Source organism: Rhinoderma darwinii, unplaced genomic scaffold (assembly GCF_050947455.1).
Source record: "Rhinoderma darwinii isolate aRhiDar2 unplaced genomic scaffold, aRhiDar2.hap1 Scaffold_126, whole genome shotgun sequence".
NCBI lineage: Eukaryota > Metazoa > Chordata > Amphibia > Anura > Rhinodermatidae > Rhinoderma > Rhinoderma darwinii.
This window is the reverse complement of record NW_027461958.1, coordinates 482,931-497,728: the sequence shown is the minus strand read 5'-3', so window position 1 is coordinate 497,728 and position 14,798 is coordinate 482,931.

Here is a 14,798-nt window from a genome sequence, read left to right as displayed (position 1 = left end):
CGAAATATGCCTGAAAACACTACGTGTGCACATACCCTTAGATTCAGAATTCATTTATAATAATCTCCCAGCTACGAAAGTGCCTAGTCGAAGCCCATGAGCATGCATGTCCTCACACAAATAGCCATAAGACAGATCTAATTGACCTGCTCATCAGGGTGTATTTTTTAAGGCTCTGTTCACATCTGCGTTGGGGTCCAATTCTGACTTTCCGTCGGAGGTTTCCATCAAAACGGGACCCTGAGCAGAAACAAACCAGAGGTTTCAGTCTCCATCACCTTTGATTTCAATGGGGACGGAGCCGGTGCCCCTGGTTTCCGTTTGTCTCCTTTGTGCACCGGATCCGTCGTTTTGCCGGAAGCAATAGCGTAGTCGACTTTTTTATTACCTGTATTATTAGTTTTTATTACCTGTAGCTAAATATGAGTTGTTATACTATGCTAAATTAAATGATTTGTGTATTTACATACTGAACATTTAGGGTAAGGCCACACGGTGCGTCGTTGACATGGTTTTGCTGCGGTTTTGTTGCGTTTTTAAAGGAAATAATTGATGGACATAGTTTTCACCCGTGTTGAAGTTTATTAGGTGCTTCCTGTATATAGTTCATTACAATGCATTGCAGAACTGTTAGCAAAAACGCAAGCAGTTCAGCAACAACATTGGCAGCGCGGTCATTAACTGCATGCGGTCAGACATTATGAAGATGCAGTTACTGCACAAAAAACACATTGCAATATAATAGCAGCCGTCTGTCCATAACACAAACTTCACCATTGACTTCTATTGAAAAATGACTTGCTGCAGTTTAAAAACGCAACATAAACGCACCGTGAGCGCAGCCTGTCGCTTTACCCTTAATCCGTTTTATAGTTGCTCATGCTGAGGTGAAGTCCGCTTTTAACTGCAGGAAAGTGTAATTAACCCCTTAAGGACACGCTCGATTTGAGTTCTTTCATTTTCGATTTTTCCTCCCCGCATTCCAAAAGCCATAATTTTTTTTATTTCTTTGTCGACATAGCCATATGAGGGCTTGTTTTTTGCAGGACAAGTTGTAGTTTTTCATGGCACCATTTCTTGTACCGCCGAATTTACTGGGATGCTGAAAAAAAAAAATATTTGTGGGGTGAAATGGGCAAAAAACATAGATTACGCCATTTTTTTTAGTCCATCAGGCGGTAAAAACGACATATTCACCTTATTCTACAGGTTTATACGATTACGGCGATATCAAATTCATATGTTTTGTTTTATGTTTTACCACTTCTGAAAAAATAAAACCATTTGCTAAAAAAAAAAAAAAAGTTTTGTATCTCCATATTCTGAGAGCCATAACTTTTTATTTTTCCATCAATTTAGTGGTGGGAGGGCTTAAATTTTGGAGGATGAGCTGTAGTTTTCACCGATACTGTTTTGGGGTACATGCGACTTTCTGATCACTTTTTATTCTATTTTTTTGGAGAGCTAAGGTGACCAAAAACAGCAGCAATTTGAATGTTTTAGATATTTATTTATTTTTACGGCGTTCACCGAGCGGGTTAAACAATGTTATATTGTGATAGCTCAGACTTTTACGGACGCGGCGATACCAGTTATGTTAACTTTTATTTATTTTTAACATTTCTTTAGGGGAAAAATGGGAAAAACTCGTTGGATCGCTTGCATGATATACTGCAACACTAATGTTTTGCAGTATATCGTGATTCTGAAAGTCTCTTTTGAAGCCTTGGCTTCAAAGGCAGGGCTTCATAGTACATAGATGGCAGACCTGGGGGCCATTATTAGTCGCCCAGGCTGCTATGACAACCATTGTCACCAGCCGACTGCGTCCTGGGGGGCGCGATGGCGTGTTCGGAGGGGGCACCCCCCTGATTCTTACAATTTAAATGCTGCGGTCGCGATAGACAGCGGCATTTAAGGTGTTAAAAAAGTGGAATCAAAGTGATCTTTGATTCCCCCTGTTACAGTGAGGTGTCGGCTTTTATAACACAGCCGTCACCCGCTGAGTATGGAGCAAGCTCAACCTGTGAGCCCACTCCATACTTCCCCTTAATGGCTGTCACGTACTAGTACGTGACATGTCGTTAAAGCGTTCTTTAGTTTTTTAGCAAATTTCCCAATCTACTTTCTGTATAAATGTTTTCAAGATCTCTGCTTCTTGTTATAGAGTAGGAATATTCATTGTTAACTCTCAGGGTATAAAATCCTGTCCATAGTCACGTGATGAACACACAGTTGCTGAAATCATTGGAAGACACAGCTCTGATACACATACTGTAACGAGCCATGCACCTATGTGTAAATCATGTGCCCTGGAGGCAGTGGGTACCGAAGTAATAATGGGGGGCTCATGTTAACCTTTTTACTGGCTAGTGCTAAGTCCTGCTTTAGTAATCAATGTCGTCAAACAGACAACTGCCATTACTAAGATGGTAATAAAGTGTTAAAAAATATACAGGCATAAAAATGGTGGTAAAGCAATAAAAACATACAGGCATAAAACATTTTTGGACTAAAATAAAAACTCCCCCACACAAACCTCCTTGACCATTTTATAAAGAAAAAAATAAATAATGCGTAAATCATCGAAGTAGTCCAACGAATCTTCAACGTAGTCCAAACGGTCCAGTGGAACCTGCAAAATAAGCAATTTGAAAAATAAAAAAAACGTATACTCACCCATAGCAGTCTTCTGTCTTCTTCCTTCTCTGCTGTGCCGCAATAGAATCTAGACATCAATAAACTCTCATTTCAGGACCTAGAGATGCACCAGAAATATTAATAGATAATGGGAGGTCCTGTGTGCCAGAAAAAGCTAACACAGGGACTCCTAATATAACACAATACCTTTCCTTTAAATGGGAACTAAACTTTTAAAAACTTCTGAGATGTCATAGTGACATGTTAGAAGTTATTGTCAGTGGGGGTCCAAGCACTGAGACCCTCACCGATCGATAAATCAAAGAGGCAGAGCTGCTTGGGTGAGCGCTGAGCTGTTTCGTTTCTGATGGGCTTTTCTAGGAGCCGTGTATGAGCTCAATAGAAAGTCTATGAGTCCGTACACCAACTGGTTGGCTTTCTGGGAAGAGCCGATCAGAAGCGAAGCAAAACTCACCCGAGCACTTCTGCGGCTTCGTTTTAGTGCTCAATGGGGTCTCAGTGCTCAGACCCCCATCGATCAAAACTTTTGACATGTCACTGAAGTGTCTCAGAATTTTTTAAAAGTTTAGATACAGTTGAAGCAGTTAGACAAACCTCCCCCTTGCAGTATAATATTGAGGGCTCTATAGGGGAAATTATACTACAAGGAGGGGTCTGAGCTTCTGACTGCTAAGGGCTCTATGTGGAAGGATTATCATGCGCTCAGCTTCCTGCCCCCACTAATTTAAAAGTGATCGGCTGATGCTGGGGGTGGGATTATACTGCAAAGGGGGGGGGGGGGTGTATGAGCGTCATGCTGCTGACAGCAGAGGGCTCTGTGGGGGAGAATCCCCCCATAGAGCACTCAGTAGTAACTGTCTGAGTGTCTAACTGCTGAGGGATCTATGGGGAAATTAATCCCCCCCCCCACAGAGCCCTCTGCAGTCAGATGCTCAGACCCCCCCTGCAGTATAGTAGCTACTGAGGGCTGTATGGGGGGGGGATTATTCTCCCCCACAGAGCCCTTTGCTGTCGGCCGATCACTTTTAAATTAGTGGGGGCAGGAGGCTGAGTAATGTAAGCGGCGCTCTGTTAGCCTCACCTTTTAAATCACAGGCCGCTCTGCTCCTCCTTCTGACCTGCTCCTCTCTGGCTGTGTGTGCAGCGTCAGAGAGGAGTGTTCTAGCAGACATGCACTTATCCTGCAGCACGTCTGCTAATAAGTGCTCTGGTGGATGGGTCATCAGCTATCCGGTAGTGGACAACCCCTTTAAAGAGTGTCTGAGTAAGATTGTTTATCGTTTCCAATGACAGGCAGAATGGTGAATGCGGCTCTAGAATTTAACACAGGCTGTTACTTTGGATCTAAAAAGTAATGAACGTTTTATATTATATAAACTGTAAAAAAGGGATGTTCTAAGCTGAACATACACTTTACAATTCCATTCCATCAGCTTTTAAAATCATTACCATTAAAGGGTAACTAAACATTTGACAAACTTCTGACATGTCATAATGACATGTCAGAAGTTTTGATTGGTGGGGGTCCGAGCACTGAGACCCCCACCAATCGCTAAAACGAAGCGGCGGAAGTGCTCGTGTGAGTGCTCAGCCACTTCGTGTCTGTTCGGTTTTTTCCTGAAATCAGTGTATCAGAGTACGGACTCAATAGAAAGTCTATGAGCCCGTCCTCCAATACATCGGCTTTCCGGAAAAAGCCGAACAGACACGAAGTGGCTGAGCACTCACACGAGCGGTTCCGCCGCTTCGTTTTAGCGATTGGTGGGGGTCTCAGGGCTCGGACCCCCACCAATCAAAACTTCTGACATGTCACTATGACATGTCAGAAGTTTGTCAAACATTTAGTTACCCTTTAAGTTAATAAAATCTAGCCTGGACTATAAAATACTTAACAATGGAAATCCAGCAGTAATTATTACACCTTATTTTAAAAATACAACAAACAAATTTACATTTGGTGAAATGTTAAAAACGTTCTAACATGCACGATATTCTCAGAGGTAACAAAGCATCCCTAAACAGACATAATGTACAGAGCTGTGAACTACTGAAAAAAAATATTCGTATAAAAGTCTATAGCAAATTAATTCTACAATCAGCCCAACACTATCCATCTAAGGCTGTTCCCAAGTAACGTAAACACAGCAGAATTTGACCAGATGTTCCGTCCAGAAATTCTGCAGTGTTTACAGTAGCAGCAAGGTACATGAGATTAAACAAATCTAATCCACACAAAGAGTTTTAACCCTTTCCCTCTTTGGCCGCTTTTGACCTTCCTGACAGAGCCACATTTTTGAAATCTGACATGTTTCACTTTATATGGTAATAACTTCGGAATGCTTTTTACCTATCCAAGCGATTCTGAGATTGTTTTCTCGTGACACATTGGACTTTATGTTACTGGCAAAATTTGCTCGATACATTGAGTATTTAATTGTGGAAAAACACAAAAATTTTGCGAAAAATTAAGAAAATTAGCATTTTTATAAATTTAAATGTATCTGCTTGTAAGACAGGCAGTTATACCACACAAAATGTTTTCTAATTAACATCACCATATGTCTACTTTAGATTGACATCGTTTTTTGAACATCCTTTTATTTTTCTAGGACGTTACAAAACGTAGAACTTTAGCAGCAATTTCTCAAGAAAATTTCAAAAGGCTATTTTTTCACGGACCAGTTCAGTTGTGAAGTGGCTTTGAGGGTCTTATATATTAGAAACCCCCAATAAGTCCCAATTTAAAAACTTCAGCCCTCAAAGTATTCAAGACAGCATTTAGAAAGCTTTTTTTAACCTTTTAGACGTTTTACATGAATTAAAGCAAGTAGAGGTGAAATTTCCAAATGTCATTTTTTTTTGCAGAAATTCATTTTTAATCAATTTTTTTTGTAACACAGAAAGTTTTACCAGAGAAATGCAACTCAATATTTATTGCCCAGGTTCTGCGGATATCCCACATGTGGCTCTAGTGTGGTAATGTACTGAAGCACCGGCCTCAGAAGCAAAGGAGCACATGGAGGATTTTGGGGCCTTCTTTTTATTAGAATATATTTTAGGTACCATGTCAGGTTTGAAGGGCTCTTGAGGTGCCAAAAATGTGGAAATCCCCCAAAAGTGACCCCATTTGGGAAACTACACATCTCAAGGAAATTATCTAGGGGTAAAGTGAGCATTTTGACCCCAAAAGTTTATTGCAGAAATTAAAGGAAGTAGGCCATAAAAATGAAAATCTACATTTTTTTCAAAGAAAATGTAGGTTTAGCTAATTTTTTTTTAATTTCCAGAAGGACTAAAGGGGAAAAAGCAACATTTGTAAAGCAATTTCTCCCGAGTAAAACACACGGCAGGGCTCAGAAAGGAAAGAGCACTACTTGGCTTTTGGAGATCACATTTAGCAGGAATGGTTTGCGGAGGCCATGTCACATTTACAAATCACCTGAGGGGACAAAACAATGAAAACGCCCAAAAAGTGACTCCATTTAGGAAACTACATCCCTTGAGGAAATGATCTAGTGGTGTAGTGAGCATTTTGACCCCACAGGTGTTTCATAGAATTTATAAGAATTGGGCAGTGAAAATAAAAACAATCCCTTTTCTTCAATAAGACGTAGATTTAGCTCAACGATTGATTTTCATTTTCTCAACAAATAAAGGAAAAATAATTATTTTCTGAAAAAACATAGAAATTTGTAATACTTACAAGGAATAAGGAAGAAAATGCACCCCAGCATTTGTAAAGAAATTTCTCCCGAGTACGGCAATACCCCATATGTGGTCATAAACTGCTTTGGGCACAGAGTAGGGCTCAGAAGAGAAGGAGCGCCATTTGGCTTTTGGAATGCAGATTTCGCTGGATTGGTTTCTGGTCGCTATGTCACATTTGCAAAGCCCATGTGGGACGAAAACAGTGGAAACCCGCCAGAAGTGACCGCATTTTGGAAACTACACCCCTCAAGGTATTCACCTAGGGGTGTAGTGGGCATGTTAACCCCGCAGGTGTTTTGAAGAAATTAGTGTGCACTCGATGTTGCAGAGAGAAAATGGGATTTTCTCCATAGATATGCCAATATGTGGTGCCCAGCTTGTGTCGCCATAACAGGACAGCTCTCGAATTATTATGCTGTGTTTCCTGATTTTAGAAACACCCTACATGTGGCCCTAATCTTTTGCCTGGACATTTGATAGGGCTCAGGAGTGAAAGAGTACCATGTAAAATTGAGGCCTAATTTTGCGATTTACAAAGTATTGGCTCACAATTGCAGAGCCTCTGATGTGAAATAATACAAGAAAGCCCTGAGAAGTGACCCCATGTTGGAAACTACACCCTCAAGGCATTTATTAAGGGGTGTAGTGAGCATTTTCACCCTACAGGACTTTTCCATAAATGATTGCGCTGCAGATGGTGCAAAGTAAAATTGTCAAGTTTTCCCTAGATATGCAATTTCAGTGGCAAATAGGTTGTGCCCAGCTTATGCCACTGGAGACACACATCCCAAAAATTGTTAAAAGGGTTCTCCCGGGTATGGCAATGACATATATATGGAAGTAAACAGCTGTTTGGGCACACTGTAGGGCTCAGAGGGAAGGGAACACCATTTGGCTTTTGGAGTGTGGATATGCTTTGTAGTAATTTTGTTTGAGTATTGCTGGTGTTTCCATTTATAATGTGGGGGCATATGTAAGCTTGGCAGAGTACATCAGGGGCATAGTCATGTGGTATAATAATTGGGTTAAAAAAAAACAGTAAAATAATCCATAGATGTGTGTTTCACTGTGACACAATCCCTTCTGCACAGGCCAGTGTCGCACTGATAAATGTCCTTCCTTATCCCCCACTTCTGGTCCACACTTCACACCTTTGCAGTTTGGGGAATTTTGCTGGGAAAGTGTTGTCCAGAAGATATGTTTAGGCCCTCCCCTTCCTGGTTCCCTAATTTTTGGGCCTTGATAATTCACCTCTTGAAACAGAAGATATGTTCCCCTCGGGCCTGCACAACTGCGTATTTTTTACTTCCTGATTTATGGAAGTCTTAACTAATTTTCTTTTTTCATAGACGTAGTGGTATGAGGGATGTTTTTTTGCGTGACGAGCTGTAGTTGTTATTGGTACCATTTTGGGGTACATGCGACTTTTTGATTACTTTTTATCCTATTTTTTGGGAGGCAAGGTGACCAAAAAACTGCAATTCCAGCATCGGTTTTTTTAGGGGTTTTTTATACAGCGTCCACCATGCGTTATAAACTACATTTTAACTTCATTCTGCGGGTCAGTACGATTCCGGCGATACCTAATTTATAGCACTTTTTTATGTTTTACAACTTTTTGCAAAAATTTGTTTTTTCTGTCACCAAGTTTTGAGAACCATAACGTTTAAATTTTTTGGTCGACTGAGTTGTATGAGGGCTTGTTTTTGAGAGCCGAGCTATAGTTTATATAGGTACCATTTTCGGATACATGCGACTTTTCATCACTTTTTATTCCGATATTTGTAGGGCGAAGTGACCAAAAACCAGAAATTCTGGTATAGTTTTTTACGCCGTTCACCGCGTGGAATAAATAACACAATATTTTTATAGTTCAGGCCATTACGGACACGGCGATACCAAACATGTTTGGTTTGTTTCTTTTTTTCAATAATAAAGGACTTGATAAGTGAAAAGGGCGATTGTGTTTTATTTTATTACTTGAAACTTTTCTTATATGTTTTAAAACTTTTTTACACTTTCTTTCAAGTCCCACTAGGAGACTTGAAGGTCCAACTCTCAGATTGTTTTTTTTTTTATATATACATTGCGCTACCTATTTAGTGCAATGTATTAGATCTGTTAGTCATTCACTAACAGCAAACCGATTAGGCTTCACCTCCCGGCTGGCCTATTCGGCTTCCGTAATGGCAGAGCAGGAGGACATTGTTAGGTCTCCTGTTGCCATAGCAGCAGTCGCCAGCCCTGATTGCATAGCTGGCGATCTGCAAGCAACCTCTAAGATGCAGCCATCGTTTCCGATCGCTGTATCTAAGGGGCTAATGGCAGGGATCGGAGCTAGCTCCAGTTCCTGCCGTTACAGGTGGATGTCAGCTGTAACATAGAGCTGACATCCACCGCTGATTACGCCGGTTCAGCTCCTGAGCCAGCGACATCTTGCAGTCGGCTACGGGAGCTTTTCAGGCTTCACCGCCGGGTGGGTCCTGTAAGGCTCCCGTGTTAGGCATACCGGGAGGCCAGTATTAGGCCTCCTGTTGCCAATGAAGCCACCGGAACCCCTGCAATGTTATTGCAGGGGTTCCGATGAGCTGCAAACAACTTAAATGCAGCGATCGCTTTTGACAGCTGCATTTAAACATCGGTCCTCGCCATTACCCCAGGGTGTCGGCTAGAAGATGGTGGCACCGCATTCCACAATTTGTCGTATGGATATGGCAAAATGCGGGAAGCACCAGTTTCCATGACGTATCCATACGACAAATGTCGGGAGGGGTTAAACCCACAGAAAGTGTGGTCAGAAATTCACATTCTGAACGGAGTTTCATTCTGCAGTATGTCAATTGTTGATGTGAATTTGGAACATACCCTTGAAAATTAGCCCATCTTTAGAAAACTACCACAGTAAACGTGCCATTTTTTGTGGTTTACTTATTTATTTAACCCCTTAATGACCAGGCCATTTTGCACATTAATGACCAAGGATTATTTTTGGTTTTTTCACGGTCGGATTCCAAGAGTCGTAACTTTTATTTTGTTCCGTCGATATAGCCGTATAAGGGCTTGTTTTTTGCGGGACGAGTTGTATTTTGTAATTGTGCAATTTTTAGATGCTTATAATATATCGATTAACTTTTATTAACTTTATTTTAGGAGATAATTGAAAATAAGCAGCTATTCCAGCATTGATTTTCAAGTTATAAATTTACGCCGTTTACTACGTAGCGTAAATAACATGTTAACTTTATTCTATGGGTCGGCACGATTACGGGGATATCAAATATGTAAAGGTTTTATATGTTTTCCTACGTTTGCACAATAAAAACCCTTTTAAAAGAAAATTACTTGTTTTTGCATCGCCGCATTCCAAAAGCCGTAATTTTTTTATTTTTCCGTCGATGTGGCCGTATGTGGGCTTGATTTTTGCGAGCCAATGTGTAGTTTTCATTAGTACTATTTTGGAGTACATAGAACCTATAGATTAACTCTTATTTAATTTTTTATGGGGGGGAATGGGAGAAAAGAGAGAATTTTGCCGTTATTTTTTGCGTTTTTTTTTGGACGCCGTTCATCCGGCGGTTTAATTAATGGGTTCATTTTATTGCTCAAGTTGTTATGATCGCGGGGATACCATATATGTGTATGTGTTATTTGTTTTGGGCACTTTTACTGAATAAAACCACTTTTTGAGCATAAAAAGTTTCATTAGATTTTGACTGTAAATTCTAATTTTTTTTCACAAACTTTATTTAACTGCTTTACATTTTTTTTTATTAGTCCCACCAGGGGACTTCACTATGCGATCTGCTGATCGCATATATAATGCTTTGGTATAATTAGTATATACTACTATATAGTATATACTTCGCAATCTATTAGGCCATGCCTCCGGGGAGGGGGGGGGCGCTGATGGGGTAGAAGAGGGAGCTCCCTCCCTCTGTCAAACACATTAGATGTCGCTATTCACAGTGGCATTTAATGGGTTAAACTGCCGGAATCAGAGCGCACTTTATCCATCACCCTTTAAATATGAGGGGATTTACGAGTTCCAAGAGTTTCTTGTGGGCAGACACCCATCCCTTTTTTTTTTTTTGCTGGGGGACTTTAATAATATCGTAAACTTGTATAAAGACAAATTCTATTTAGGAGTGAGAAATTACTCTAAACGGACTACATTTGGAAAATTTTTGAAAGAACTTAAATGATTTGATTTATGGCGTCTAAAAAAAAACCCAGACAAAATTTATTTTTTACCTGCTTCTCTAAAACGCATATGTCACTAACCAGGATAGATTTAGTTATAGGGCATCAGTGGGCATATAATTTATTGGAAAATACATATTATGGGTCTAGAGAGGTCTCAGACCACTCTATTGGTATAAATTTTGGCACTAAAAATAGTTTTAAGAGTAGAAATTGGAATTTAAATCCACAATGGTTAGAATATATTGGCACTCAAAATAAGCTTGGGGAAGAACTTATATTTTTCATGAGGTTAACAAGGAGCCTGCATCTCAAAATATTATATGAGATGCTAGTAAAGGAAACCTAAATGGTATTTTGAACAGGGAAATATGTAGACTTATAAAACAATATAATGTAATTGAAACACAAATGAAGGAAAAGGTTCAGGACAGTGAAAATAAATTCTTGGACCATCCTAGTACACAGGGAAGAAAACTTTCTGTAGAAGCATAAGAGGAACTCGAAAAAGGTTTCTATTAGCCAAAGTAATTATTAAAAAAATAATTAAAAAAATGTAGACAATTATTTTGTAGAGGGGCAAAAATGGGACAATAAAAATATTGAAGTATTAATTCTGAAATTGTTAAACTTATAGACCCTCAGTCAATTAGGGATAATTTTTTTCACTACTATGAAAGCTTGTACCAATCCCAGACTTCAAATATGCTCTACAATTTTCCTCTGTATATGGAGTCCATGAATATGCCTATGCCTTATAAAGTGAGCGTTGAAAAGTTAGAGGCACCAATATTATTACAGGAACTACAGCAGGTTATAGTGGAAGCCCCAAGTGGAAAGGCATCGGGGACAGACTTCCTTTTGATGTTTATAAAAGATATACGGACACACACTCGTCAATGCGGTTATTAAGAATGATGCCATTTTTTTGGGGGACCTCCCTGATTCAATGCATGAAGCAGCAGTGCTGATATTCCCAAAACCAGGAAATCATATAGAGGAAATCACCTCATATAGAGCAATCTCTCTACTTAATGTGGATGTCAAAATATTGGCAAGGGTTTTGACGAACAGTTTCAAAAGTTATAGAAGTGGTGACTAGAGATCAGGCAGGGTTTATGCCCAACAGACGCACAACGTAAAATATTAGTAGTTTATGTTTGAATACGCAGGGCACCCCACCTGATCCTAAACATCTGCTGGTATTACTAGACGCCTCCAGGGCCTTTGACCCGGTTAAGTGGGGGCTCTTGCAAGACGTACTGGGGAGGATGGGTTTTGGTACAATAGTCAGACAATGGATAAAAATAACATATCTTAGACCATGGGCACATGTTCTAATTAATGGGGGGAAAAACATCTAACTTCCTGCTTGGTAGAGGTATCCGTCAGGGGTGCCCTCTGTCCCCACTCTTGTTTGCCCTCGTAATTGAACTTCGTCCTGTAGCAATAAGAGGAGACTTGGGTATACGTGGCTTTAGATATGGCAGGTTAGAGAAAAAAATGTATGTTATATGCAGATGATGTAATGTTATTCTTGGAGGATAGGGGGAGATCGCTATCCAGAGATATGGGAAAAAAATACATGAATATTCAGATTAACGCACAAAAGTTTAATTATGCCTCTGGATAACTCATGTGTGGACATTTCTCTTCCGGTTTGTAACACCTCGTTCAGATATTTGGGGATAAATATCTCTAAAAATTTTGATGATTATCTTGAATTGAATACAAAACCCCTATTTAGATGGAGGTCAAAATCTGGTCAAAACTCCCACTCTTTACATGGACGGTCTGCATTGGTTAAATCTGTGCTGCACCGCCAGGTATTGTATATCCTGGTAAATAGCCCAGTATGGCGGAATCCTAAAATATTTAAGACAATAGATGCAAATTATAGGGATATAATATGGAAAGGCCGCAATGAAAGAATAGGTTCAAACATCCTGCAGAGAAATAGAGAGGGGAGGGGTTTAGCTGTTCCAAAAACTCAAATGTATTTCCTGGCAGGCCAAATGTCTCAGTGGGGAGGCTGGCATTTAAAGAGGCTCTGTCACCAGATTTTGCAGCCCCTATCTGCTATTGCAGCAGATAGGCGCTGCAATGTAGATTACAGTAACGTTTTTATTTTTAAAAAACGAGCATTTTTGACCAAGTTATGGCCATTTTTGTATTTATGCAAATGAGGCTTGCAAAAGTACAACTGGGCGTGTTGAAAAGTAAAAGTACAACTGGGCGTGTATTATGTGCGTACATCGGGGCGTGTTTACTACTTTTACTAGCTGGGCTTTCTGATGAGAAGTATCATCCACTTCTCTTCAGAACGCCCAGCTTCTGGCAGTGCAGATCTGTGACGTCACTCACAGGTCCTGCATCGTGTCGGCACCAGAGGCTACAGTTGATTCTGCAGCAGCATCAGCATTTGCAGGTAAGTAGCTACATCGATTTACCTGCAAACGCCGATGCTGCTGCAGAATCATCTGTAGCCTCTGGTGCCGATGTGTCCTCGCTCGTCCGACACGATGCAGGACCTGGGGCAGGAAGTGAGTGACGTCACAGCGTGATCTCTCGAGAACACGGCTGTATCTGCACTGCCAGAAGCTGGGCGTTCTGAAGAGAAGTGGATGATACTTCTCGTCAGAACGCCCAGCTAGTAAAAGTAGTAAAAACGCCCCGATGTACGCACATAATACACGCCCACTTGGACTTTTACTTTTCAACACGCCCAGTTGTACTTTTGCAAGCCTCATTTGCATAAATACAAAAATGGTCATAACTTGGCCAAAAATGCTTGTTTTTTAAAAATAAAAACGTTACTGTAATCTACATTGCAGCGCCTATCTGCTGCAATAGCAGATAGGGGTTGCAAAATCTGGTGACAGAGCCTCTTTAACTAATTGAGAATATCCCTGGGAAATTGCTAAGTTATTATGGAGTAGGAAATTCGGAAAGTTATACTAGAGGCTAACTCCAAAATATTTTGCACTAAATGCCCCACTGGGGTGATGTTGCACAGCAGCCCCAGTTACAGGTGAAATCAGACCTCTCATAGTGACGATTGTCACTAATAGGACTGTGCTGGGTCTAGTAAGACCCAGCAGCAGTCTGTCACTAACGGCACCCGGCGATCATGTGACCAGTCACATGAACACCAGGAGGAATAGAGACAGCGCCGCTGCCTCTATTCCTATACACAGCGTTCATTGAGCACTGTGTACAAGTGATCAGAGAAGGCAGAATCTATCCTCTCCTTAGGTTCCCCGGCAGTCACTGACAGCCGGAGACCAGACATTCAGCTGCCCGATCGCTCGGGCAGCAAGTTAAAACCAGAGTTGTAAAAAGTCTATGGCTCGGGTTTTAAGGACCCGTCCCTGACCGCTGGCCGTAAAAGCACAGCCAGCGGTCGGGAACCAGTTAAATAAATCCCATGTACCCCAAAACAGTACCAATCAAAACGACGTCGCGTGCCACGAAAAACAAGGCCAAAAAAATCACTACATTGAGAGACAAATAAAAAAAATTACGGCTCTTGGAAAGAGTCGATGCAAAAACAAAATGATTTTAGTTCAAAATTGTTTTTATTGTGCAGAAGTTGTAAAACATAAAAAACCTATACATAAGTGGTATCGTCGTAATCGTACCGACCCATAGAATAAAAGTAATGTGTTATTTACGCCGCAGTAATCGGCATCAATTTAAAACGCATACAACAATGGCGGAATTTCAGGGTTTTTTCTCTATCCCCCCCCCCCCCCGCCAGATGTTGTTCAAATAATATGTACCCCAAAATGGTGCCATAAAAAAAGTACAACTAATCCCACAAAAAACAAAGTCCTCATACAGCTATGTCGACGGAAAAATAAAAAAAAAGTTATAGCTCTTTGAACGAGACTATAGAAAAACGGAAAAATTAGCTTGGTCATTAGGGCCTAAAATAGGCTGGTCACTAAGGGGTTAAAGAATTGATTTTGAAAAAAAAAAAAAGGGATAAAAAAAAAATCTATGGGGAGTCGATTAATAAAAAAGCAGTGAATTGGGAAACCCTAGTGGATAAATGGGAGGACGTAGGGAAAAGAGAGGAAGCAGGGGTTAAACGTATTTCTTTATCTGTATTCCTCTCCCAAAGGACCTCTCAACTCTTCATAATTCATAGTGCTCATTATACACCGACCACATTAAGAGATGGGATATAGGGAAACTGATAGTTGTCCAAGATGTATGGGCCTGCA